Consider the following 27440-nt stretch of genomic DNA (forward strand, 5'->3'; position numbering starts at 1 on the left):
GATTATGCTAGATTACTGCATTTTTTTCTATTAGCATTTATTACTTAAGTAACTGTGATACATAAACACATCTTGACAATTTTTGATTTGGTATTACCTGGTATTTATTTAAAATGAAAGTATTATCATTACGGAATTTCCTTAAGCAGACAAATTCTTAGTTTATAAATTAGGACCTGAAATAATTTGAGTACATTTACAGAACTCTGACTTATTAGTACTTTGGTGGTGGGTTAAAAAAAAAAGTACCATTATCTTTGTCAAAGTTACCGATATTTATAAAAGATGATTAAATATTATTGAGCCTGTGGTAAGATTTCATATTTTTCTCAGACCACTCTTTAAATATTTTGAGCAAGTTATACTCCTTTGACTTTTATTAATCAACAAACAATGAATACATATTTAGCACATGCCTTTGATGTGTTCAGGTCAGTGACTAGAAAAATATAAATGCATAAGCCATCAATTTCACTTTTAAGGTATTTACATTTGAAGAAACAGTAATTACACACAATAAACATTGTTGAACAGTATAGTGACGTAGAATCTATTTTAAATGTTCCAGGTATTTAGACAGGGAAGATGAATCAATTCTAACCCAGCCATCTGGTCACCCAGTCTGAGAGGGGAGCAGGTGCTTCAGAGCAAAGCCACTATGGACAAACAACCCAATGAATACTTCCTGAGATAGGTAAAGTTGATTATATTATGATGTAAAGCCATTTCTCCAATAGATCACACTTCTCTTTCTTGTACTTTACAGTTGTGAAACTGTAAAATATTTGCCGGTTATATTGCTGTGGATATCCCTGACGGGACTCAGGAAATTTCCTCGTGTATTGCCTTCCTCTTGGATTTCATAGTACTGGAGAACAATATTTAAATTTTACTCTCTTTTTATTTTTTAATTTTTTAAAAAAATTTATTTATTTATGATAGTCACAGAGAGAGAGAGAGGCAGAGACACAGGCAGAGGGAGAAGCAGTCTCCATGCACCGGGAGCCCGATGTGGGATTCGATCCCAGGTCTCCAGGATCGCGCCCTGGGCCAAAGGCAGGCGCCAAACCGCGGCACCACCCAGGGATCCCTAAATTTTACTCTCTTAATAGCTCTAAGGGTCTATGCCTAGTGAGTGGATAACTAATAAATATCTGATGTTGATATACATGGATCACTTAAAGATTAGTCAAAAGATGTTATGTTGAATAGAATTTAAAGCTGATTACAAATATGAACAGCCCAAATGAGTATGGAAACTTCGAGAAAGATTAGATGCAGTGAAACGCTGGGACACCTGCACCCCGATGTTTCTAGCAGCAATGGCCACAATAGCCAAACTGTGGAAGGAGCCTCGGTGTCCATCAAAAGATGAATGGATAAAGAAGATGCGGTTTATGTATACAATGGAATATTCCTCAGCCATTAGAAATGACAAATACCCACCATTTGCTTCAACGTGGATGGAACTGGAGGGTATTATGCTGAGTGAAGTAAGTCAATCGGAGAAGGACAAACATATATTCTCATTCATTTGGGGAATATAAATCATTATGGATTTTAACCTGGTTCAGAGGAGATTTAACAAATTTTCACAGGAAGATACTTACTGGGGACATATTTTGTTTGTATTATTTTTGAAAGCAAACGTGGATTATGTATAATATGAAAGACTAGCATGTTGATAGATACTACTCAATGTACTAAAATATTTTAAATTCTGAAGCTTATTTCAGATATTGTAGTTTTCAGTCTTATAAGGACATTTTCATCTTAAATTTTAGAGATTTTTTTAAGATTTTATTTTTTAAAGTAACTCTCTATATCCACCATGGGGCTTGAACTTATAACCCCAAGATCAAGAATCGTGTGCTCCATCGACTGAACCAGGTAGGCACCCCTTAAATTTTAGTATATTAAACATATACAGATCATTATTCATCTACAAACTAACACTGAGTGCAAAAGCAGTGTTATACGAGTATATAACAACATCGTTAATATTCTTGATATTGTCATTGTGATTGAATTTTAGTTCACTAGCACCATATATGTCATTGTCTTGTATTCAAAATCATTAGTGTGAAGGTATGTGTTAGACTACTAAATGACTTGCTTTGGTTAACACAGTCTAAGTTTTTGTAAACAAAAAGACTTCTAATAGCCAGATACATGAAAAGAAAATATATCATGTAGCTCTTAATGAGTTTCTTTTGATTGCTGTAATTAAATTGATGGTATACTTGTAAACAAAATGAATCATAATACTTTACGACCTCAGTCTAGTACCTTCCTGGGAGCATGTTCCAGCATGGTCAGGAGCAGACATAAGGTAGATTTTCAGCTGTAATTTCTCAATTTACACCTCTCAATGTAAAGATTATACACACACACACACACACACGCTGAAGCTGTGAAGCAGTGTGAAAAGAATCTAGATTTTTCCAAATCATCGGATTTATTTATCTTATAATCCTGCACCTATACAATACTTTTTTCCTGAAAATTTTATAACTCTAATTATAACTGAAAGTGAAATAGAAATGTGAATATAATAGAGTATCACATAATAGGATTAATTCAGAAATGGACTAAAATTTGAGAATGTTATAAATTTCAAAAGACTTCCATATGTATTAACTTCTTTAAGACACAAAATAGCTTTATCATTTGGACATGTCTTATAAATCCACTTTACAGATGACCAAACAATGATTTTTAGAAGATTTACCAAAGACTAGATAGCTAAGTGGTATCAGAACCAGCACTAAAAATCTTCCTCTTGATTTCTGTTGCAGGGTGTTCTCCCTTAAAGTGACTTCTTTTTCCTAAAGTACACTTGCCAGATGAATATTTCCAGTTTAGCAGTTTATAAAAATTGTTTTAAGGCTAGATGGCAGGTGGAAGACAGACCGTTTCATTATAGGTCCTTATAATATGACTTAGTTTCAGTTTTTCTTAATTGTTTCAAACAGTATGTGTTTGCCTATGGTGGCAGGATATAGTAAATACTAGATAAAGTAAAACTGATAAGTTACAGGTCTCAGATGAAATTCTAGAAATGCTAGTTAAATGGGAAATCTTAGCAATTACAAAAGAATATAAAGATAAAAAGAACACATTTTAAATTAATTTATTTATTGAAGTATAATTAACATGCAAGCTTATACTAGTTTCAGAGATGAAAAGCATAGCATAGGGAACACAGTCAGTGATATTGTAATGATGTTGTATAGTGAAAGAGAACTTATTTTCAAAAATAATTATGAGAATACTACCTCATGGGGATTTCATGACATATATTATCTATTTTTTCACTGAAACATCTGGCAAAAGTTTTCTATGAATTCCTTAAGGTTAAAGGAATTTAATCTTTACATTTGAATTAGATAATATTAAGAGTATTATATATTTACTACTGATTGAAAAATGCTGATCAGTGACAGTTTTTGTGGAAACTTATAGAGGTATATGATGAATTTCATCTTTATTTCTCTGTTAAAAGTTGTTCCATTTTGGATGACCTCTCTTCATTTAATTTGAATGTCTAAATAAATGACCAAGGAGGTAAGACACACACACACACACCATCACCAACACCACCAAAATACAATGATGACTTCTGAGGCCTTTAATTTCTGGACATAAAATCTTATGAGTTTTATCACCAAGTAAGACATTAGAAGGACACCTAGTTATAAATATTTTATAAAATCAATAAAGTCCTTCCAAGGAAGAAGCACAAGGACTCTTCCTGGATTTTAATGAAATAGCTGGCAACATTAAGGACCGCAAACACAAAAGTTGATCTTTCTTGAAATTTTCCATACTTTAGAAATATTTAATCATACTTCTATTTCAAGATTTCAATATAACACAGTTAGTTAAGCCATTCTATTAGCACAGTTTTATGAAGCCTTCAGGATGACTTTTTCTTTTTCCTGAAATACAGCAGACATCCATCCATTTCCATTTACAAAGTGAATAGGTAAACTTACCTCTAACTCTAGCTGACCTATTCCGTAAGATACTAAACAACTATAAAATACTGAATTCAGGCCCTAAATTTTTAAAGGAAATATTTGCAAGGGATCTTTTGGTCTGATGTTCTTAGTTTTATATATTTTCAGAACATACTGAAATATGTGAAGGATGATACTCAAAAATTATTAAAATAGCATTATTATTGTGTTAAGATAATTTTAGCTTCACTCACATTCCTCCCTGAGGTTTATTTATTCTGGGTGCAACATCTTCGCAAAACGGAACATCTTGTGTAGTACATAAGATAGAGTGCACACACAAGAAGGATATATGATAAATGGTACTATCATATCCTGGTAATGTAAACAATCTCTAAGAATTGTATGAAATAAATCTCCTGTGTGTTTTTTAATATCTAGAGAAAGTAAAAGATAATGATTGTTTTCTCAGGGAACTGAAAAAGGAAACCCACCAGGACATTTAATAAACAAGGTTTTTCAAGTTTTCCTTGGAATATGTTCAAAAGGTGAGATCAAGAAAAACATATCTACTAATGTATCCACCCATATTGCCCATGGGTTGGGGATACTCTTACAACTCCTGGCTATTATTTGCCTCTATTATGTTAATAGAAGGCAAGGTGGTCAGAAATATCATCCTCAAAAATAAGTGGCCAATGTCAGAGCTGGAAAAAACATTAGGAGTACAATTGACTCTTAAAAAACACTACTGTGAATGGTGTATGTCCACCTTATATGAGCATTTTTTTCAGTATACACAGTACAATACTGTAAATATATTTTCTTTTCCTTATGATTTTTAATAACGTTTTCTTTAACTTTGTGGTAAGAATACAGTATTTAACACCTATAACATGCCAAATCTATGTTAATTGAGTGGGTTTGTCATCTGCAAGATTTCTGGTGAACAGTAGGCAATTAGTAACTAGGTTTTTATAGAGTCAAAGTTACACACAGATTTTCTACTGTGCAAGAGTCAATGGCCCCTAAACCCTGCATTGTTCAAGGGTCAACTGTATGGTTTATCCTTATTGAAAATTTAAGCTTTCTCCTAGACTGTGGATTTGTAAAATAAGAAAATTTCACAGGGGTGAAAGATAGACTAATTAGCAGTTTTTATTTGATAGGTTTTTGTGGGATATGGGTAAGTCCCCTGGTTTTAGATGAAATGGTTTTCAAATAGTATAGCTGATGTTATTCTCCACTTCCTAAATCACTTTCTTAATAATTTGGCAATATAACTAAGACATTATTAAATATCCATAAGTAATTTGATATTCTAGGTACCCTGATACTAGAAGTGATAACTCTAAAGTCAGAGGTTTGCAAACTACAGCTTATGGGCCAAATGCAGCCCACCACTTGTTTTTGTATGGCTCCATGAGCTGAGAATAGTTTTTATATTTTGAAAGGGTTGAAAAAATGGAAAGTACGTTTGTGACACATGAACTTTATGTGATATTCACATTTTAGTACATATGTAAAATTTACTGGAACACAGCTGTGCTATTCACTTCATATTGTTTTTGCTGCTTTCACACTACAATGGTATATTGGAAACATTGCCAGAGACCACATGATCTGCAAAGCCTAAACTATTTACTTAAGATGTTTGCTCTTTGGTCCTTTCCTGAAATGTCTGCTGATCCCTGCTCTGGACTGTAGAGATAATTACTGCCATTTCTTGGAAAAGGGGTTGAAAAGTAATGTAACATCTTTAAGGTAAAAATTGCTTGAGGAATAGGTGGAGATAATAAACGGACATAGAATAAACAGGGTTCTAGTATTCTCCCTGGTTTAAAATTGTTAGTATTTTGACAGTAGTCTAATGAAATGAAACACTTCCCCCCCAAAAAAAACATTTTGTCATCTGAAAAAGCCAAAACATCTGAAAACTCTGAAATCTGAGATTTATGGCTATGACTTTAAAATAGCAAGTTTTCTAAAAGAGCACAGAAAACATCACTAATATCCTTGACACATCTCATTTACAAGATTTTATATCTCGTGAATATAAAGGTAGGCTTTTGTTCCTAAAATGCAGTCTTCCATCACCCCTAGTGAAGAATAAACAGCCAGGTCAGGCTAACAGCACGTTGCTGTGTCAGAAGCCTGGGCCAGAAGCGAAGGTGGCAGCCTGGGGTCAAGTTCAACCCCCAGACATATTTTCCTTCTTAATCTCTGTGTTACTGTTGAAAAATTTGAAATGGTTGCCATCACCTGAGAATTGGGAGATTTCACTTAAAAGTTTGGTTTTCAAAGTTTTCAAAAGTTGTGGATTGATTCCCACGTGGGATCACGGGACCATCACGGAGTGGCTGCTGATCTTTGCAGAGGGGCCTTGGTCACCCATTCGACTCTGGTCCTCAGCTGTTGGCTGCAGGCATTTTCAGAGCCTGCCCTGGCTCTGGAACTTCTGTTTGAGATCCTTGCAGTAATGACCCCTTGGAAACAATTAGCGCCATGAGGAAAAGGAGAACGGAGGCTTGTGTGACAGCTAAAGAGCGTTTCTCTGGCAGACACATGAATGGCATTCTCAGAGATCTCGGAAGAGGACATGAGTTTTACATGAGATATGAGGTGACCTCATATGGTGTCATGAGTTTTACATGAGATATCACAGTGGCATGCTTCGCTGGGTGACAGGTTAGTAGAAACATCACTGAAGCAGAAAGAGAAGACTCCATCTAGTAACAAAGATAATGATTATTAATATGTATTATATTATGTCTGTATAAATTTGAGTTCTGGTCCTGCTGTCCTACACTGGCTAAAATAGTTGCATCAGTGACTTCATATGAACATGGATGGCTTTGCTTGGTGTTAGCTCCATCAGGCACAATTAGAATGTGTAACATATTTTATGTGAGTCAGCATTTCAAAGCAGACTCAGCTCATAGAGAGGGAGAGTGCCCTGTTACTACAGGTGTTAGCAATAAGATGGATCAACTGTTGGTGGGTATTTTTGCTTAGGAAACAAAGACATGGGGCGCCTGCCTGGCTACGTCTGTAAAGCATGTGGCTCTTGATGTCCCGGTGAGTTTGAGCCCCACATTGAGGGTAGAGTTTACTTAAAAACAAAACAGAAAAAAATTTAAAAAAATTAGACATCACTTGAATTGTTAAATTAGTGAATTACGAGGTGTTTCTAATTCAGAGGTGCTATAATTTCCTGTTGGGTTATGTGATTAATAAGTTAATGATGGAAATAAACACGTGTGTAAGATGTGTGTATAGATGTATATATTATTTATCTGTCATCCATCTATATTAGGTTGAACCATAACAATACATATATAGAGGGGGATCTTGGATATCCTGTACAAGAGAATTCCCTGTTTTATACTTAAGGAAGATAAGTCTAGTGGCTCCTCAGATGAAGGCAGCATGTTACTATCGAGTATGGTGTCTAGAACTAGAAGCTTTTATATCTCAGATTACTGTTTTCCTCTCTCTCCTCTTTCTCCTCCTCCATCTCCCTCAACACTTCTTCCTTTTTCTATCATGTCGTATTTAATGGCTTCCAAGTCACTGGAAAATATTTGACTCAGTCTATCATTTCACATGCTTTAAATTAGAAAATTAGACTGATTAATAATTCATCAGTCCATTGCAAATTTTTTTCCCTACTAGGTGAATGACATTGTGCTACTTTGAAATAAAGACAGTGAATAAAGCAGAAAACAGTCCTTGCTCTCTAGATATAATCAGAATCCCCTATTAATTTCATCAAGGACAGATGAAAGACATTTAAAAGGTATGAAATTGAAGCCAAGATTTCAGAATATATCGATTAACAAAAATGAAAACACTTTGAATTAGAGCCTGTGCAATACAATGAAAGTATACACAGGAAAATTTGGTTTTCTTAAAAACCTATCAAACAAGAAAAAGTAAAAATCAATATATTAATACTGAATTAAATGAAGTGGGTAAAGAAAGATGTAAGTTTAAAAAATCTTAAAATAGTAATTAGAATTCAAAAGAGCAGAAATGAATAAAACAAAAAATCGTAGAACTGAAAATATTTGAGTGGTGATTGTTCAATAATAAATCTCATATACCTTTTTAAACTTATAGAATCTATTACATTTTATACTCGAGACACTCAAACTTACACTATCGAATATTGGTATTATCCTTTGAACTTTTATTATAGTGAGAGGAATAGCATACAGATAGACAAACTTCCAGGCCATGGTGTCATAATTACTTTTGTTTTTAAATCAAACACATTTTAAATTTATTTTCATATTTTAAAATTTATAGCTCTGAAACAAGTTTCTTTTTTAACTCTGGTTGACTTAAATAGTCTTTTAATAGAAGGACACACTTCTAATACTACAAATTAGAAGGCCATAGTCCAATATCTCCTTGAAAATCATTCTTGGAATAATTAAAAAGTGATATGTACCCAAATGCACTTTGCACAGAATTACAGTATTCTCTTACACCCCAGAGTTGTTTTTTTTTTTAAATATTTACCTTTTTTCTGTCATTACAATGTCATTCATTCATATTCGTTGTGTTTGATTTATTCCTGTCCTCTTAGAGTTGACTGTGTATGAATATTTGAAAGCAAAACAAAAAGCCCAAAATGAACCAATACTAAATTTTTCAAAGAAGAAAATTCTATAAACATGGTTGTGTAATAACAGAATGTTTACAATTAGTTATTCAATATTAATGAGACATTTAGAGTCTGAATAAAAGTTACTGATAATATTTGTTTTACAGTTTCTACTAACTTTTTGAAATGTTTGCCCCACTTTATTTATTACAAATATAGTAATAGTGGTTGAGTACTTACTATGTACCAAGTGCTATGCCAACTGATTATATTCAATATCTTATTTAATCTTTATAAAAATCATATAATATCCCTTTTATAGAGGAGTAAACAGACACAGAGTGTTTCAGCTCCTTGATAATATCACTTTTAGTAAGTGGTAGAGCCAGAATTCAAACCGAGGCTTTCTGATTTGTAACCATCATACTTAATCACTATGGTTTACTTTCTATTAACACTTCTCATTTTAAACACTTTAAAGTGTTTCTCCCAAAATTTACATTTCCCCCCGAAAACAATATTCAATTGATGCTTATTCTCTTTTCTTTAAGGATTTAATTTATTTGAGAGAGAGAGAGAGAGAGAGAGAGAGAGTGCTCTCGATCAGGGTGGGGAGGGGCAGAGGGAGAGAGAGAGAAGCAGGCTCCCTACTGAACAGGGAATCCATGCTGGGCTATCCCAGAATGACCTGAGCCCAAGGCTGATGCCCAACCAACTGAGCCACCCAGGTGCCCAATGCTTATTCTTTTTATCTTTTAGTTTTTCAGACATAATATCAGCTCACTTATTTCCTGTTATGATTTGAATGATTTTCAGTATTATCCCTTTCTTCAGTCCAAAGAGAAAGATTTAGTTTCTTTGACCCTTTTTTTAAAACTAGAACATTTTTTTGTCTTGTGTCATGTTATTACATAGAAAAGTCACTTGACAATATCCCTCCCCACCCCCAAACCCGGCTGCCATCTACTTGCAGCTTGGCAACAGAGCAATCATGAAGCAGTGAAAGCACTCAAGGAGTGCCAGTGATCTATAATTAGATTATCTTGCTTCCTTAGAGTATTTTCCTTTAATGACCTTGATTTTTATCCGAACAAATTTTGACTATTTGTAATTTTAGTATGTACTCACATTAGTCCATTTGAAGAAAAATATGTTCAAAATTTGTTTGGTGTATTTGAATCTTGACAGTATTTCTTTTCAGGAAGGAGTTTGCTGTGATCATTCTTTTCCTTGATTTAAGTACTTTTGTGTTTTGTTTTGTTTTTTCAAATTGTTGAAAACTTTCAGCTATCTTTTCTTGTTTCCTTGGAGTTTCTTTTATTTTTTTTTTATTTTTATGCTACTTCTTCCTTACTTGTCTCAGCTCCTTTAATGTTCTGGAATATTCTTCCTTTTTCCTTGTTATTATTTTTATAGTTCAGTTGTTTAACATCCCATTTCCTCTTTTTCCTCTCTCTATGCAATTTATCATTGTTTTTTGCTTTTGCATTTTCTGTTGCTTTCTTGTTCCTTTGCTTTGCATGAAACATTTCATTAATATTTTCTTTCCTTACCACTATGAACAGGCATCTTTCATCCTTTTGGATGAATCAAGGAAAATAAGGGAAGGAAAATAGAAACAAGAAAGCTTTATCTCAACACTTCTGTTTTTCTCAGTTCTTATTATTCCTTCTATGTTTATAATGATCCTACCTCATTATTTCAGATAAGAGTTTTGAACCGATACTCCTGTGGTGATAAAATTTACCCAGCGAATTTAATGAAGCACACATATATGTGTGCCTTATAGAGAAAGAAAAGAAGTAACCAATGTACTCCCTCAAGAGTCTTTCTCTTTTCCATATGCTTAGGAAGATCTATGGCATATTTTCCTTTATCTTGAAATAATATTCTTAATTATTTACTTTCTTCATCTTCCAGGATTTTTCCTAAGATGATAATGCGGTTTAGGGAAGGGCTTGGCTGCTAACAGATCTATTCTGTTACAACAAAGTCCAATGGAATTTTATTATTTTCAACGTTACTCAAGAATTAATTGGCTATAAGTTGAAGCTAGCACGTATTTTTATTATTTCTATTTTCATTCCGAAAGTATGTGGAAGAGGACAGGCATCTTTCCCACCAATGTGAAGCTTTTTCAAGCTACTATAGATGCTGTGAAGGAGTGAAGCACGGGTTCTAATTTGTTCTGGGTGTTATCAGTAGTCTTTGCTACATGGACCCCAGGTTCTTATTAATATTTGCACCTCATACTTCTCCTGTGTTCCCTCTGCATCTACCATATGTGCTAGAAATATTTGGTGCTTTCAAGGATAAATAAGTGAAAAAACCAATAATGTATGTCCCAGAGTGGAAATGTCCTCCTCCTTGGCTGGATGATTGGAGTAATGGAGCAGAGTGTACTCTGTATAGTGCTTGAGAAAGAGAAAAACTAATAGTACTCATAATAAGAACAATACTAACAATGATAAAAAACTGACATCTATTGAATACTTGCTTAACCTCTGTTTTTTAATAAAGGATCAATTAGTAATACTAACAATAATAATAATAAAAATGAACATGTATTGAATATCTACTGTTGACAAGGGTTTGTGCTAAGTTCTTTATAAGCATTTTTTCTTAATCTTTGTAGAAATCCTATAGCATTTTTATAAGAAATTGGCTACAGGTAAGCAACTTGCCCAGGGTTACATAGCAGGTAAATAATTGAGATAAATTTTCCATCCATTCTTGTCTGACAAAATTCCAGAGACAAAATTTCTCAATCCCTCAATAGGATTCAGTACCTGCTGAATATTAACTACTGTATGTCAAACATTACAAGAGGTCTTTTTTCCCTTCCTTAAACTGTGGGGTATTGGTAATCCCAGCTTTTCTATACATTTTAATTATCAAATAAGACAAAATTTTGGAACTCTGTTGAGAGAAAGAAAAAAATTGCTGCAAGCTATGAACACATTGCACAAAGTCCTTCAAATGTCGCTTCCCCCATCTCCTTAATAGCCTGAGTATACAAATAGAGCACAAGAACCAGGTTTTCTGCTGTGTTGGAAATGTAATGTGTAACACTTGTCTGTAGATTAAAAAAACTGTACTCTAGCTATAAATTATATTATTTGATTACATTTTAAAAAAGATTTTATTTATTTATGCATGAGAGACATATATATAGAGAGGCAGAGACACAGGCAGAGGGAGAAGCAGGCTCCATGAAGGGAGCCTGATGTGGGACTTGATCCCCGGTCTCCAGGATCCCACCCTGGGCTAAAGGCGGCGCTAAACCACTGAGCCACGGGGGGGCTGCCCTATTTGATTGCATTTTAACATAACATAATGTATCATCTAAGAAAGTAATAGCTACACTATTGCTAGTGGGAAATAAAATATTAGAGAATTATAAGGAAGTACGCTAATAGCTCCATAGAGTATGAAAAAAACAGACAAATTAGGAAAAGATCATCAATTTTCTGTACCATGAAAAGCTAATGTTGTTCTAATAAATAATAACTCCTTGCTTTTACTTTTCATGATATAAGTACTATGACATACTTGGCTTGCTTTTGTTGTTCATCCTAAAGTGGTATTGCCATTAGAAATTGTGTAAAATAGTAACAGTTTTAAGTTAATTTTCATAAAGGTAATTAAACTTCATCACTTCTTGTTGATGCAACGAGCCAAGCAATTAATGGAAAGGCCATAAACACAAACTTTTAATTCAATATAATGTAACATTAGCATTTTCTGCACTGAGGAATATACAGGTAAAATGCATGAAATTAATCATGTTTAGATAGCAAAACAAAACAAAAAACAGGAAAAAGCAGTTTTATTTCTTAGTGGTTAACAGAGCTACAAGGACATTACTGAAGATAATCACAGTCATGCTATTAGTTTATAATTACTTTGGATAAATGATCAAAGATGTGAGAAAGATGCACTCTAAATGCTTCAATTCAGGACAAATTACATCCTTTGGAGAAGGTGAGATACTTCATAAATTCCTACCTCTGGCTGATTTCATAAAGTATAGAGAAAGAATGTATTTTTGTGTTGAAATACACATTATATCTGAGAGTCCCTCTGCTTAGGGAGTCTGTTGCTCTTATTGATGCTGTGGAGGAAGAATGAGAAGAAAATATACCTGGATTGTTGGTAATTTTCATACGGTGAGTAACCTGTTTCTAAGTGATACTACTGTTGTCAAGTGGAAATTCATGTTTCAATGGATTTTGTGGCAGAGTCTCTAGAATAGGGAGAAGTGTTAGTGCCTGTGGTTTATTCCTGATAAGCCTTTATTTGGGGTTTGTGAATTGCCAGTTAAAATTTTACATGGAGGGATTGAGTTTAAATTGTTCTTATTGTCAGTTCATGCAAACTTCATTTTTTTTTATTTGGAGGGAGGGAGAGAGAATAGAGAGAGAGAGAGAGAGAGAGAGAGAAGGGGTAGAGGGAGAGGGAGTGCAGTCAAGCAGTCTCCATGCCCAGTGCAGAGCCCGATGTGGGGCTTGATCCCACGACTTGAGACCATGACCTGAGGCAAAACCAACCCAACCGACTGAGCCATCCAGGTACCCTGCAAACTAACTTTTATGTGAAGAAGAAATATACGTAATGCACAGTTATATTGAGAAACCTACTCTAAAACTTACCTTCTAATTTAGATTTTTCAAAATAAGCACAAAATATAAAGGAGTTTCTTTTTTGATAATACCACACACTTTATAGTCAACTTTTAAAAAAATTATTGGATAGTGACCAAAAGAAGTACCTGAAACTACTGTTATTTCAATAACTAATGTATAGTGCTCATTAAATAAATGAAGTGGAAAGACTTTAAAGACACATGGGCTTGAGTTCCACATACATAGAAGTATTTGATTATTTTTTCTTTTTATTTTTTTAAGTTTAATTCAATTAGCCAACATATAGTGCATCATTAGTTTCAGATGTAGAGTTCAATAATTCATCAGTTGTGTATAACACTCAAGGCTCATCATTCTGTCAATCACTAACAATAGTGATGATGGTAAGACTCCATGCTTGTAAACTATTGAAGTACATATGACATGTTTGTACAAGCTTTTATGATTTAAAGACATGAATTTTTCCTTCAAGGAGCTAATATTGTACAAGTTTGTTTAAATTACTTAACCTTAGGCATCTCTGTAAATTGCTTTCAGTGGACTTAAATAGAACAACATGCCACAGCTTCTGAAGTGTGTTACTTGTTTTGGGAAGCCTAGACACTAAATCCATGGGGAAAGAAACCTTACCTAACTTCCGAGTAAGAGGAATAGACTATCTTGTGCTTTTTAAAAAGGTAGACTATTTTTTAAAATCCATTTTAGGTTCACAGCAAAATTGAGAGGAAAGTATACAGATCTTCCATGTACTTTCTGCTCCCACATATGGACAGCCTCCCCCACTATAAATATCCCCCACTGGAATGGTACATTGTTACAGTTGATGAACACACAATGACACATTATAATCACCCCGAATCCATAGTTTACATTAGGGCTTATTCTTGGTGCTGTACATCTTTTGAACTTAGACAAATATATAATGACAGGTGTCCACCATTATATACAGGAGGACATATCATATATGTGCATATCATACAGAGCAGTTTCACTGCCCTAAAAATCCTCTGTGTTCACTTACCAAAGTTGTTTTCAACAGATTTTAAAAATTTCAAATAAGTGAATCAAGCACCAAAAAGTAATTTTCCTTCAATATTAATGTCCGCATTGGCAATACCCATTCATTTCTTTAGAAATTATTTGACTGAAGAAACACACGACTGTCAAATACATCTTTCTAAATTAAGAAAATTCACTAACTTTTATGTCGATTTAACATATTAACTTCAGAAGATTATTGCATAAATTAAAAAGAAAACCTAAATTTAACAATGTCAAAAAGTATCAAATTTTTGGGTATTTCAGCAGCCAATTTACATAATTCTGTCAATTACAATGAAAGTTTTCTTCATACTGGTTCATGTTAGAAAAATACATTAAAGCATTTTAATTGATTTTTACTATGAAGAATTTCAATTTTTACATAAATTCATGTAGTTCTACTTTTTCTTTCCTTGGAACTTCAAGTTCAACTCATTTATATGCAGTGTGATATTAGTGAGAAATTTAAATTGCACTGCCACTTTTTCCCCCATTTCTGAATGGAATTCCTTTTGTTTCATGTTTCAAGAGATCTTGAAGTGGAGTTGATAGAACAGTCTTTGTAAACTTGTTTAGAACTCAACCTATGAGGATTGGCAAAAAAAAAAAAAGATAATTTTTTATATTGTATATCTTTTCGTAGTTCTGTAGACTAAAATCATTCATTCCATTTTTATCCACACGTTTCTATATGTGTATCTAGAAATTATAGAGACTCTTTTAGAGAATTGAGCACAGACATTTTCAGAAGGTATCATGCTGTAGAATAAAATAATACAGGAAAATATGTTTGTTGTCTTAAAATTCCAATAAATTCAGATTTCGACTTAATGTAACTGGAATCCTATTTATTATTATATAAATAAATTATTTCATATTGATCTGTAACTCTTCTTGACAGATATAAGTAGTTCAAAAATATTCCACAGCCTAGGGGCCCCTTGGGGGCTCAGTTGTTTTAGCATCTGACTCTGGATTTCTGCTTAGGTCCTGGTCTTAGGGTCCTGATCTCAGGGTCAGGGTCATGAGATTAAGTCCTGTGTCGGGCTCTGCACTAAGGGTGGAGCCTGTTAAGATTCTCTTCCTCTGCCCTTCTCTTCCCCAGCTTGCCTGCATATGCTCTCTCTCTAAATAACAAAAAAATATTCCACAGCTTTGATTTTTAGGGCTGTGAACTAAGATATGTTTATTTATTTTCCAGTAAATAGCAAATCCATTGAGACAAAACCACTCTAAAATTATTATTAGACAATATGTCTTTATACTGTATAACTAACTTGACTAAAGCTAAAGAAAAGTGCTCACAATTTTTAATACTTTGAATCAATGGATTTTTCTAATAAAATTATCTGGTGACTTAACTGAGATCTTTTACTTTTGTAAAATATCTTTTCTAGTCTTAGAATTCCCTTACAAAATTTCTGTAACTAAAATAATAATTTCTTTTACCATTTTGCTATCTAAGAATGATTTCTTTGTTTTGCAGCAACTCAGACCATTCTATATATTGCTAAAATTATAAACTCAAATTTTGTTTAAAATTATCAACAATTTTTTACATTTGATTCTGATTTCAGTAACTAATTTGATTCTTTTTTTGAATTTGGGAAGGGAGCTTATCAGATTACTTATATTTTTTGCTGAGACAAAATCTTCTAATATTATCTAATTTATTACATTTATTTTAAAGCAATAAACAGCTTCTCCCTTCTAGTCTGATATAACAAATTGCAGTTGACATTTATTGTGAACTTGTAATATACTTTCTTCTAGGTTTTTTCTTTATTGTTCCTATCATAGTACCAGTTTCTGAATCTTCTTTTAATTCTGGCATCAATAATAAGCCTATATTTTAAATGTGAAGATATGCTTATATTTATTTTTATCCTAGAAAAATAATTTATTTATATCCTAATTTAAATTATAATGAATTATTCAATTTAATTATCAAATAAACTTTACATATATATCACTTGAACTCATGCTGACTGAATACACTATTCAAATAAACACATTGTAATATATTGCTGCATAGAAAAATATTCGAGTTATCACCTGTCCTTATGAAATCTTCTTGGTAATTTAGTTTATTAATCTTTGAACTGTGTATATAAATCGTGGTATTGAGCACATATGTTGTATCTACAGTGATTTTATGTCCCTTTGTCTAAGTATATTTACTGTGTATTTTCATTATTTCCTAAGAATGCAAGTACTCATCTACTTTTAGTAATTTTCCTGTCTGCTAAGTAAGCATAACAATATTGTTATATACCTCATAGAGTTAAATAGCATAGTGAATATAAACCACTTAGAACAGTACCAGATATAAAGAAAGTCTCCAGTGAATTTATACTTATTCGGAGAAGATGTGCATGATACATTATTAAATGAATGAAAGACTAAAAATAATGTATAGGGTATGATCTAATTTGTAATATAGATATATTATGTGCAGAAAAATATGAAAATCTATATACCAAAGTGTCAACAATAGTTATTTCTTGATGGTGGGATTAAAGGTAATTTTTTTATTTCTAATTTTTATACAATGGCCATATATTACTTACATAATAAAATAATACATTATGAAAGGGAGCATTTACAGAAAACTTTTGGAAAATTATATTTGTCTTTCCTTGTCTTCTACAAGTTTCTGTAGAGTTAGGTCTTCTAAATTTTAGAATAATAATTTAATTTGCAGGAGAAGAATTTCTTATGAGACTTGAAAAATGCTGGGCCAGTAATCTGTGGGTGGTTGGGTAGTTTAGATTTGAAACAAGTGATTTTTAAAATATGCAAAGTTGCTGTCACTTGGTGCCTTTTAGTTTATTATGACTTTTGGCCAAAAATATAGTTTTTTTGTTTTCTGATTAATACTCTCAAATAAATTTACCTTGTAGTTAGTTGGTTGATAAGAGTTGCAGTTTGATAAAATTCCAGAGAGCTTGAAAACCCAGAGAGATACTTTAAAATATTATTTTAAAGATAATTCTTTATTTAAATATAAGAGATAGTTAACTCCTCACATGATACTTTTTGGGGACCCTGAAACTTTCTCTGCCCCCTGAATTTTTTTGGTGGTGCCTTAAATTCCCTCAGCAGAGAACAGAGAATTTTATTCCAATTGGTTTTCAGGCTTGGTAGTTCCGAACTAAATTTAAAATAAGGGATAAATGGCTCACAGTAGACCCTTTTGTCATCTTAACCATTGGGAGGGATAGAAGAAGGTGAGCATAGAAGTTCCTATCAAAGCAAGAGCCAAGCATAGAAGCAGGGTGAGGTGGAGAAATGGAAGGATGCTCACGCAATACTCTTCCTAGTTCACGTTTTTTCCCAGATTCTTTCCAGTGTCTCTTCAGGCTGGGCACAAAAAGAGAGGTTTGAGAAAAAAATTTACATTGTATTCTTCAATTAACCTCTGTTTCTGCATAGGGTTTAACAAGCCACCAAACTTGTACTTTCCTGCAAACAGCTAGTCACCTTCCATAGGTCAGTGTGGTGGAGCATGGAGAATGAGGGATAGAGCTCACCACCTTCTGCTCTATTCCACAGTCTGTGTGTCATTGTTGAATCTCATTGTCTGGAGTCCTGCCTGTTTGTGATTTTTGAATAATAACAGAACATACTTGAGGTGGGATAGGAAGGTATCCCCGGAAGTTATAAGATTGGCTTGTGGGGGGAACCCTGGGTGGCGCAGAGGTTTAGCTCCTGCCTTTGGCCCGGGGCGCGATCCTGGAGACCCGGGATCGAATCCCACGTCGGGCTCCCGGTGCATGGAGCCTGCTTCTCCCTCTGCCTGTGTCTCTGCCTCTCTCTCTCTCTCTCTCTGTGTGACTATCATAAATAAATAAAAATTAAAAAAAAAAAAAGATTGGCTTGTGGGAGGATACTGACTCAGCTAATTGCTCAGTTGGGAAATGGAGTCTATTGGAATCCTGCTCCAGACTTCACTTGTGGCTTTGAAGCACATAACAGAGTTCACAAACACAAGGTTGTAGATCACTGAAACCGAGAAAAACTCACGAGGAACATTACTTTAATACTTGTTGCATGCCTGTGGCCAGTTTACCCATAAGAGGCATCAAAATTGTAGTAGACATCCTTTGATTTTGCCTGTCACCCTTACTCTTACTTTGGTAATGGCATCCTGCCTTTCTTTTAGGAATTTTCCATCTCCAATTCAGAGGTCATGATGGACTTATTCATCACATGCACTGCATTTCCCATGTCCCTCACCACCTGATCCCACTGGCCCAAGAACCTACAGGGGATCCAAGCCAGGCCAGTCTAACTCCTGGGATTTTGAATCTTGTGTAGAGTTGGAACTGCATCATTCTGATGGCAGAGCCTCAGAGGTACTTCCTTTGACATATATACTTTCCCCTTGATATCTTTCCTCAAGCTGAGTGAGATATCCAGAGGAGTCCTGGTTCTTGTCAGAGCTTGGTGGTAACTAGTGTTCTGATTATGAGCTACTGTGGGTAGCTAATAATTCTAGTAAATTAAAAAAAGAAAGTTAATCAGAATTGTTTTTTAAATCAATGGCTTCTGAATGGATATATAACTGGCTCACTGGTAACATCTCATCTTTTAATGAAAAAACAAAACCCTCCAATCTGAAACTAGGCCAACACTCCAGCAGAATCATCAGTCCAAGCAGCTGCACAGGATGGGCAAAAGGGGAAAAGTGGAAGCATGAAATATGGCAGACAGAAGGCAGCAAAAGAGGTATATCTTTATTGAAGAAATTTTCTGAGTCTTGGAATGTAGCCAAAGATATGTTTTATAGTTGACCTATGGCTTCTCTCTGCCCAAGGGAATTGCTGTATGGGCTACTATTGATCCTGCACAGGTAATATCCTTTAAGTCCCATTGTACTACTGAATTTCTCAATTTTTTCACTTTCCTACTTGCTTTCCCTCTTTACCCTCATTCCTTTGCTTGGGCAGTTTTTCTGTATGAATTTCACTTCTCACTTTGCTCAATGAGATACCCATCTTTGGAGATTGATCTCTTCTGAGAAGCCTTTTTTTTTTGATGCAGTAATCCAATATTAACTTATATTCATTCAGTACATAGCAAAATCACTTCTGAGCATTATTTCAATAATACGAGTTAGCTAACGGGAAGGTTTGGAGTATTCTAAGCACGTGAAACAAACAAAGCATGTGCAAAAACCTGGAGCCACGAGTGTTCCCGGATGTTTAGGAACTGGAATATATTCCTTTTTTCCTTTTTATTGGAAGTTAGTTGGTGAAGGGGTGGGTCAGATTGCTGAGAAGATGAGACTGGTAAGGCTGACAAGGGTCAGATGATAATGTTTTATAAATATCTGTTGAAGGAAGAATGAACCATGGAGGGCTTTATTTAGGTATACTATGTACTTTAGCCTCCTCATGCAGCCAGGACAGGCAGTATTAAAACAGTTTCCATCTTACTTCAAAATTCAAGTCCTGGGCAGCCCAGGTGGCTCAGCGGTTTAGCGCTGCCTTCGGCCCAGGGCCTGATCCTATAGACCCGGGATTGCGTTCCTTGTCGGGCGCCCTGCATGAAGCTTGCTTCTCCCTCTGCCTGTGTCTCTGCCTCTCTCTCTCTCTCTCTCTCTGTCTATCTCTCATCTCTGTGTGTCTCTCATGAATAAATAAATAAAATCTTAAAAAAAAAATTCAAGTCCCTTTTCTGTATCCTACTCTGCATCTTGAAATAGTTCTTTCTCTGGAACGTGGAACAGACACCTAGCCCGGGTTTGAGCACTGCTCAGTTACAAATGGATCAACATGCGGGACAGTGAGAAAGAGATGTGATTTTATAAGGCAAAAAGTGCACCTACAGAAGGAAAACTTAGAAATATTGTTTGATGAAACTGTAATAGAGAATTTTGAGCAACTGCATTTAGAAAGAATGACAATATTCTGTAATTTGTGTTAAAATTCCAAAAATAGGGACTCCTGGGTGGCTCAGCGGTTGAGCGTCTGCCTTTGGCTCAGGGCATGATCCTTGAATTAGGGGATCGAGTCCCACATCAGGCTCCCTGCAAGGAGTCTGCTTCTTCCTCTGCCTATGTCTCTGCCTTCTCTCTGTGTCTCTCATGAATAAATAAAGATCTTAAAAAATAATAAAAAATAAAATTCCAAAAATAATGAGGTGACTCTACCAAAAGAAATCTGTACAGTATTGAATAATAAGCAAAATATAAGATTAGCAGACTAGTAAGGGTCAGGACACAAACACTTCCTTATAAGTAGAACTGATTCCAAAGGGTCTCATAGGCAAAGTTTATTTAGTGAACCTATAACTCAATTCAGATACAGTCTTAGAAAATTTTGGAAATTTTCGTAGACCAGGTGGTTTACAAATGAAAGGTGAAAAGTTAAAATCAGGACTGTACATATGTTTTTTGAGAAAGTTAATTATTTAGTATAATGTGTGATTCTTAAATTTCTGTGCGGGTCATAATTTTGGATATAAAATATTTTCATGTATTTTATAAAATATATTTATTTTAAAAATATTTTAATATATTAATTTCTTAACATATAGAGTTAAGTTACCTCTCTTTCCATAAAATATAAATAATATATTTCTAACCCAGATGAAACTCAACTGAGATAGGCTTTCAAAATGTGTATGACATACCAGTATATTACCTCTCTGTAATGTTAGCTTCTTTCCTCTGTCCTGAGGTAATGAGGAAAGGCAAGAACAGCTGTATGTCCCAAATTTGGCTAGTCATCACAATCATGTGAATGAATCCTTGAATGAATCTTAGATCCTCTTGGGCCTAAAAGAAGCAGAGTCTCCTTGGCCCGTCTTGGAAATCTACATTTTTAAATATACACCCTGGGCCAAGTGTTTCTGATGATGAGCCTGGCTCCCCAGAATATGTATATATCCTCTCTCTAGTACCAAGAGAACCAAACCCAAAGGTAAAAGAAGGTGGTTAGAGTTGAGCAGAACAGTTCTGATGCTACCATATGCCTCTGTCCTTCATATGACCTAGCAGATTATTTGTTTTACCCTTAATTTATTTTTTACCTATGATTTGACAGTTTATTTCACAATTAACACTAAGTGAGCAGAGAATCTCTAAAATTATCTTTGAGGCCCAACGTTTTTTATTATTATGAGCTTTGGTCTACTGAAATTGTTGACGATTTCCAAATATCCTTTCTCATGAAATCAGAGAGTGAGACAAATCATAAGAGACCCTTAATTACGGGAAACAAACTGAGGGTTGATGGAAGGGAAGGGGGTGGGGAGATAGGGCTGGGTGATGGACATTAAAGAGGATGCATGATGTAATGAGCACTGGGTATTATATAAGACTGATGAATCACTAAACTCTACCTTTAAAACTAATAATACATTATATGTTAATTGAATTTAAATAAAACAATAAATAACTATAAAATCCTTTAGATAATTACTATCAGGAGAATATAAAGTATGTAAACTTTGTGATTTGAGCAGTATAATTTGTGATGTAAAATAAAGGCAGTGCTAATACATAAATTAAAAAAAAAAGACAACAAAAAACCACATATCCTTCCTAAAGTAGGGGAAAATGGTCAAGGTTCTTTGATGCATAACCATTGCATTGTGAGTCCTTTGGAATAAGATCTGTATCTAAATAAATTGGCTTTGCAAAACCCTTAATATCCGGACAACCCTGTGCATCTTTTCAGAGTTCAGTATATATTTGGTAACACTTTAAAGAGGAGAAGTGATTGTTTTATGATTAGGGGAATAGCCACTCATAGAAGTATGATTTGGGGAGCTTAGGCAAACACTTCCCCTCCAGCTCAAATATGATTGATATCTTGTACCTAAAGCCTAATTCATTGATCCCTTTCAAAATACAAACAAATCTCTTTTCAGATATTTGCAGTTGTGTGAGAATAAAAAACACCCAGAATTTCAGTGTATGTAGTATCCGTGCAAGTAAATGTGTGTGTGTGGAGGGAGAGAGAGACAGACAGACAAGGGGAAAGTGGAAGAAGAGTGAGGAGGTGAGCCATCAAGGAGGAAGGGTAAGGCCTTAGAACAAGGAAGCTGGGACCCATAATTCCCTGACTCCCTGACTCTTTTGCTGTATTTGCTCTAAACAATCTTTAAATATGAAGGTTAAGCTATGGGGCACAGTTCCAGGGGCTTATTTCTGTCCTCTGAAAAATTATAGTTTCCTACCTCCTTTTTTCCTTCTCCAGTCAATGGTTTCTAAACTTTGTGCTTCAGGAACTATAAAGAAAAGTCATTCAGTCAAGAACTGTTTATTTAGTGCCCTCCAGGGTGCCTAGAGCTGAACCAGAGAAAATTAATAGGATTAAACCTTCAAGCTTTGATGCTGGTTTTGAAATACAGAGCTGCTTGACACATATTTTCAAAAGGACATTTATACTTCTTTTTAATGTGTATTAAGAGAGGAAAAATATTTGACCTGCTTATTAACATGTCTTTAATGTTTAATGCTTTTTTGAAGCCAGATTTATTAAGGTATAATTCACATGTTGTAAAATTGACCCTTTTAAGTGTATGGCTTGATGAATTTGATAAATGTATAGACTCATGTTACTACCACTGCAATCAAGATATAGAACAATTTCATTATCCCTAAATATTCATGCCCCTTCATCATTAACCCTTCCTCCTACAACTAGCACTTGGCAATCACTGATCTGAATTAAGTTCTTTGACTGTCCCATATCATAGCAATCAATCATACATTATGTGGCTTTTTAGACCAGCTTCTTTTACTTAGTGTAACACATTTGTGATTAATGCATGTTATTATGTGGATCTGCAGTGTATTTCTTAACACTGCTAAGTAATATTCCATTATATGGATGTATCAGTTTATCTGTTTACCATTTCAAGAATGTTAGAGTTGTTACCAGTTTTTGGTGATTGTGAGTAAAGCTATTTTATGGACCTCAACTTTGTTTCATTAGTTCTTGCATGCTATGCCTTTCCAGTTTTTAACATTTAACCTGAATCTTTATATTTAATATAATTTTTTTTGTAGTCAGTAGAGAACTGGGCCTACTTTTTAAGTCTAACACAATCATCTTTCTTTTAACTGCCATTTCTGGACCATTTGCAGTTAATGTAATTATTTATGTGTTTACCTTTAAATCAGCTATCTTGCTAGTGTGTTTTGATATATTTCCATTGTTTTCATAATTATTTTCTCAATAAATTAAAAATAATTGAACTCACTGGTGAAGACATGGAAGAATGACAGTGAAATAAACATATCTTTCCGGGCAAATAAAAGCAGAAATAATTCACTGATGGTAAACATACATTATAAGACCATTAAAGGAGGTTCTTCTGGCAAGAGATGGAAATCTAGACCTACACAAAGCAATGGAAAGGATAAAACTGTAGGGTAAATGTAAAACACATTTTTAAATTTTAATTCCTTTAAAAGATAATTATCTAAAGCGAAAAATTATAACAATATACTGTGGGTTCTACACAATCTGTATGAGTATAATACATGATAACAATAATACAAATACTCAAATGGGGGAAATGGGAATATATTGTTATAGGATTCATATACTGTATGTGAGCATAAGATTTTTGAAGATGGATTTTTTTAAGATTTTATTTATTTATTCATGAGACAAACACACACATACACACACAGAGAGAGAGAGAGAGAGAGAGAGAGAGAGAGAGGCAGAGACATAGGCAGAAAGAGAAGCAGGCTCCATGCGGGGAACCCAATGTGGGACTTGATAGCGGGACTCCAGGATTCACACTCTGGGCCAAAGGCAGGCGCTCAACCGCTGAGTCACCCAGGCGTCCCTGAAGTTGGATTATGATAAAATAAAGATATATGTATTGTAAAAGATTCCAAAATAAGAAATAGGTATGACTAATAAAACAACAGTAGAGAAAAAAGCAATCATAAAAAAATATACAACGAATACAAATAAGGGAGAAAAGAAAAAATACATATATAAATAATTACATTAACTGCAAATGGTCTAGAAATGGCAGTTAAAGAAATCTTTATGCATTTATAACTAAAGAAATTTGATAATCTGATAAATAGTGCCACAAATTCATTTGAAGATTGAACTAGATATAATAATTATTCTTATTTAGGAATAACAGGAGATGGAGTAAAGGGAGAGGGGATTTTTTTTTGCCCAGTACAATCTCTTCTCTAAGATACTAAGATTTAGTAAATTGTAATTTAGAAAGATAGCAGAACAAGTAGGAAAAGTAGATGCAAATATCCAGGTGCCACACAGTTTTGCTATTTTCTCATAAGTGAGATTTCCTTAAAATCATCAGACACTAGATTAACTTCATAATGCAATGTCATAACTTTAGTGGCGTGCTTTTTTTTTTCTTATTAATGTGTCCTTTGATAAGAGTAAGTGCTAGCCCCAATATTTAGAAACCAGAGCTCAACATCATTTGATAACATCACAGAATTAAGAATTAAGAAGGAAGATGGTTGTTAAATTGTTTTTAAATATTTAGGGCAATGGGTAAAGAAGATGTGACATATGTATAAGATGGAATATTTCTCAGCCATAATAAAGAATGAAACCTTGTAATTTGCAACAACAGGGATTGACTCAGTGAGTATTATGCTAAGTGAAGTAAGTCAGAGACAAATAAATGCTATATGATTTCGTTTACATGTGGAATTTAAAAAACAAACTAAAATGAATAGCAAATAAGCAAAGAGCAGAAACAGACCTGTAAATACAGAGAACGAACTGATGATTGCCAGAGTGAGCAGGGGTGGGGAGTTGAGCAAAATGAGTAAAGGGGAATGGGAGATGCAGGTTTCTGGTTATGGAATGAATAAGTCACAAGGATAAAAGGTACAGCATGGGGAATACAGTCAATGGTATTGTATGGTGATTGATGGTAGCTACACTTGTGGTAAGCAAGACATTTTGAGTCACTTGTACACCTGAAACAAATGTAACATTGTATGTCAATTATACTTCAATACAAATAATGTAAAATGCTCAAGACAGATAGAGTTTGGTTTAAATATGGAGAGATGGTGCTGATAAATTTATAATCTGGAGAAAGGCTTTGGAGAGAAGAAATGACATTGATGCTGAATTCTACTATTACCAGTTTACCAGGGAAGGGGCCTTGGGGGGGGGGTAGTGTGCAATGAGATACTTTATACATATAATATCATTGTATTCTTCATAGCATTCCTCCAAAGCAACTCTGTGAGGCATAGTTTATGAATGGAGTTATTGAGGCTTAGAAAATTTATATAATGTGTTAAAAATATACTAGTAGAATCAGAATTGAAATTTGCGCTCATTTTGACTCCAAACCCCATTTTTCCCAACTCCTCTCCCTTTTGCTCCCCTCCTCTCCCCTCCCTTACTCTCTCCTCCCCAGAATAGTTGACCTGCGATATCCCATTAGTTTCAGGTGTACAATATAGTGATTTGACACTTACATACATCACAAAATGCTCACCAAGAAGAATGTAGTTACCCTATGTTATCATACAAAGTTATTATAATATTATTGACTGTTTTCCATATGCTGTACTTTATATCCCCTTAACTTATTTTATATCTGGAAGTTGGTGCCTCTTAAACCCCTTCACCTATTTTGCCCATCTCTCCACCCCTCTGGCAACTGTATTTATAAGTCTGTTTAGTTTTGTTTGTTCATTTTATTGTTGTTGTTTTGGCTTTTTAGATTCCACATATAATGAAATCACATGGTATTTATCTTCCTCTTCCTGACTCATCTCAGTTAACATGGTACCCTCTAGGTCCATCCATGTTTCACAGACAGGAGGATTTCATTCTTTTTTTATGGCCAGTATTCAGTGTATATATGCATGTGTTTGTGTACATACACATACCACATCTTCTTTATCCATTATCTATTGATAGACACTTAGGTTGCTTCCACATCATGGCTATTGTAAATAATGCTTCAATGAACATAGGGGCATATGTATATATCTTTTTGAATTAGTCAAACCTCATATTCTTATCATTAATTAAACAATTCAGTTTACTAGGTAAGTGTATACTGATTTTGTACCTACAGTGTTAAGTACAGTGATGAAGAGGTGGGGCATAAAAAATAAGGAGGACATGTTTTTTACCTTTGGGTGATTTATGGCCATTTAAAGAGAGCCATCAGGTAAACTGATAGTATAAGTTTTAGATCAGCTGCCCAGTGAGTGTCCAAAGGATGGAGTGATCAATCCTCCTGGGAAAAGTAGGCTAAGAACTGACCTCATGGTGGATATGATGATCAAACTGAGCCCTGGAATGTGAACCTGTGTTCAGTAGTCCAAAAACCAAATGATAGGAATGAGGAAGGTTATTCCAAGGAAAATGTGCAGTTTGAGTGAAGCAAGATTTTTTTCCAACGAATGTCTTATAACAGATTATTTTATTAAAATAACTTTGGTGCCCTGAGGAAATGGGACATGCAGAGTTGATTTTGTTGCCTTGTAGAGCACAGCTTGGTAAAACAGAACCAGCTGATGTACCCAGTGGGGTGATGTCTCCCTGACATTGTAGATATGAGAGCAATGTTTCACTGATTAGTAAATTTTGGGTAAAGGTGAAAACTAGAGAGAATATTTTCTTCTTAATTTTATAAAAACTTGAAAATGCTAGTTTGAGCAGGGAAAATAATAGTGCTCACCTGGAATTAATGGGTGCCATAAGGACAATTAGAGCCAAATGTGAAGGTTTTAGTGTATGATAGTAAGAGAGGTTATATATAAAGCAGGTGACTTGTGATTTCTAAATAAAAGAAGTATTTGCAAAGTTAAAGTCTTGTTGAGAAGGAACAAAACTTAATCTGAAAAAGTGCAACATCTAGGGGCAGTTGAGAAAAAAGACTGAAATGAAATTGGGCATTTGCTTAGGATATTCATTCTCAAACTTGGCCTAATGTGTACATTAGAATAACCTGAGAAGCTATTAAAAATGCAGATATTCAGGTTGTGCCCCATACCAATTAAGTAGAATTTCAGGAGGGGGGGAACTAACTAAAAAACAGTACTTTTAAAGATCCTACAGTCATTATTTTGTGCAGCATTTGGAAATCAGTGACCTAAGCCAATGTCTACTTCATTTTATTTCCTTAGGTTAGCTTTATGTAGCAAAACTTTGTAGTAAAAAAAAAAAAAGTGAGAGGTCATTT

Source organism: Canis lupus, chromosome 18, assembly GCF_048164855.1.
Source record: "Canis lupus baileyi chromosome 18, mCanLup2.hap1, whole genome shotgun sequence".
Taxonomy (NCBI): Eukaryota; Metazoa; Chordata; class Mammalia; order Carnivora; family Canidae; genus Canis; species Canis lupus.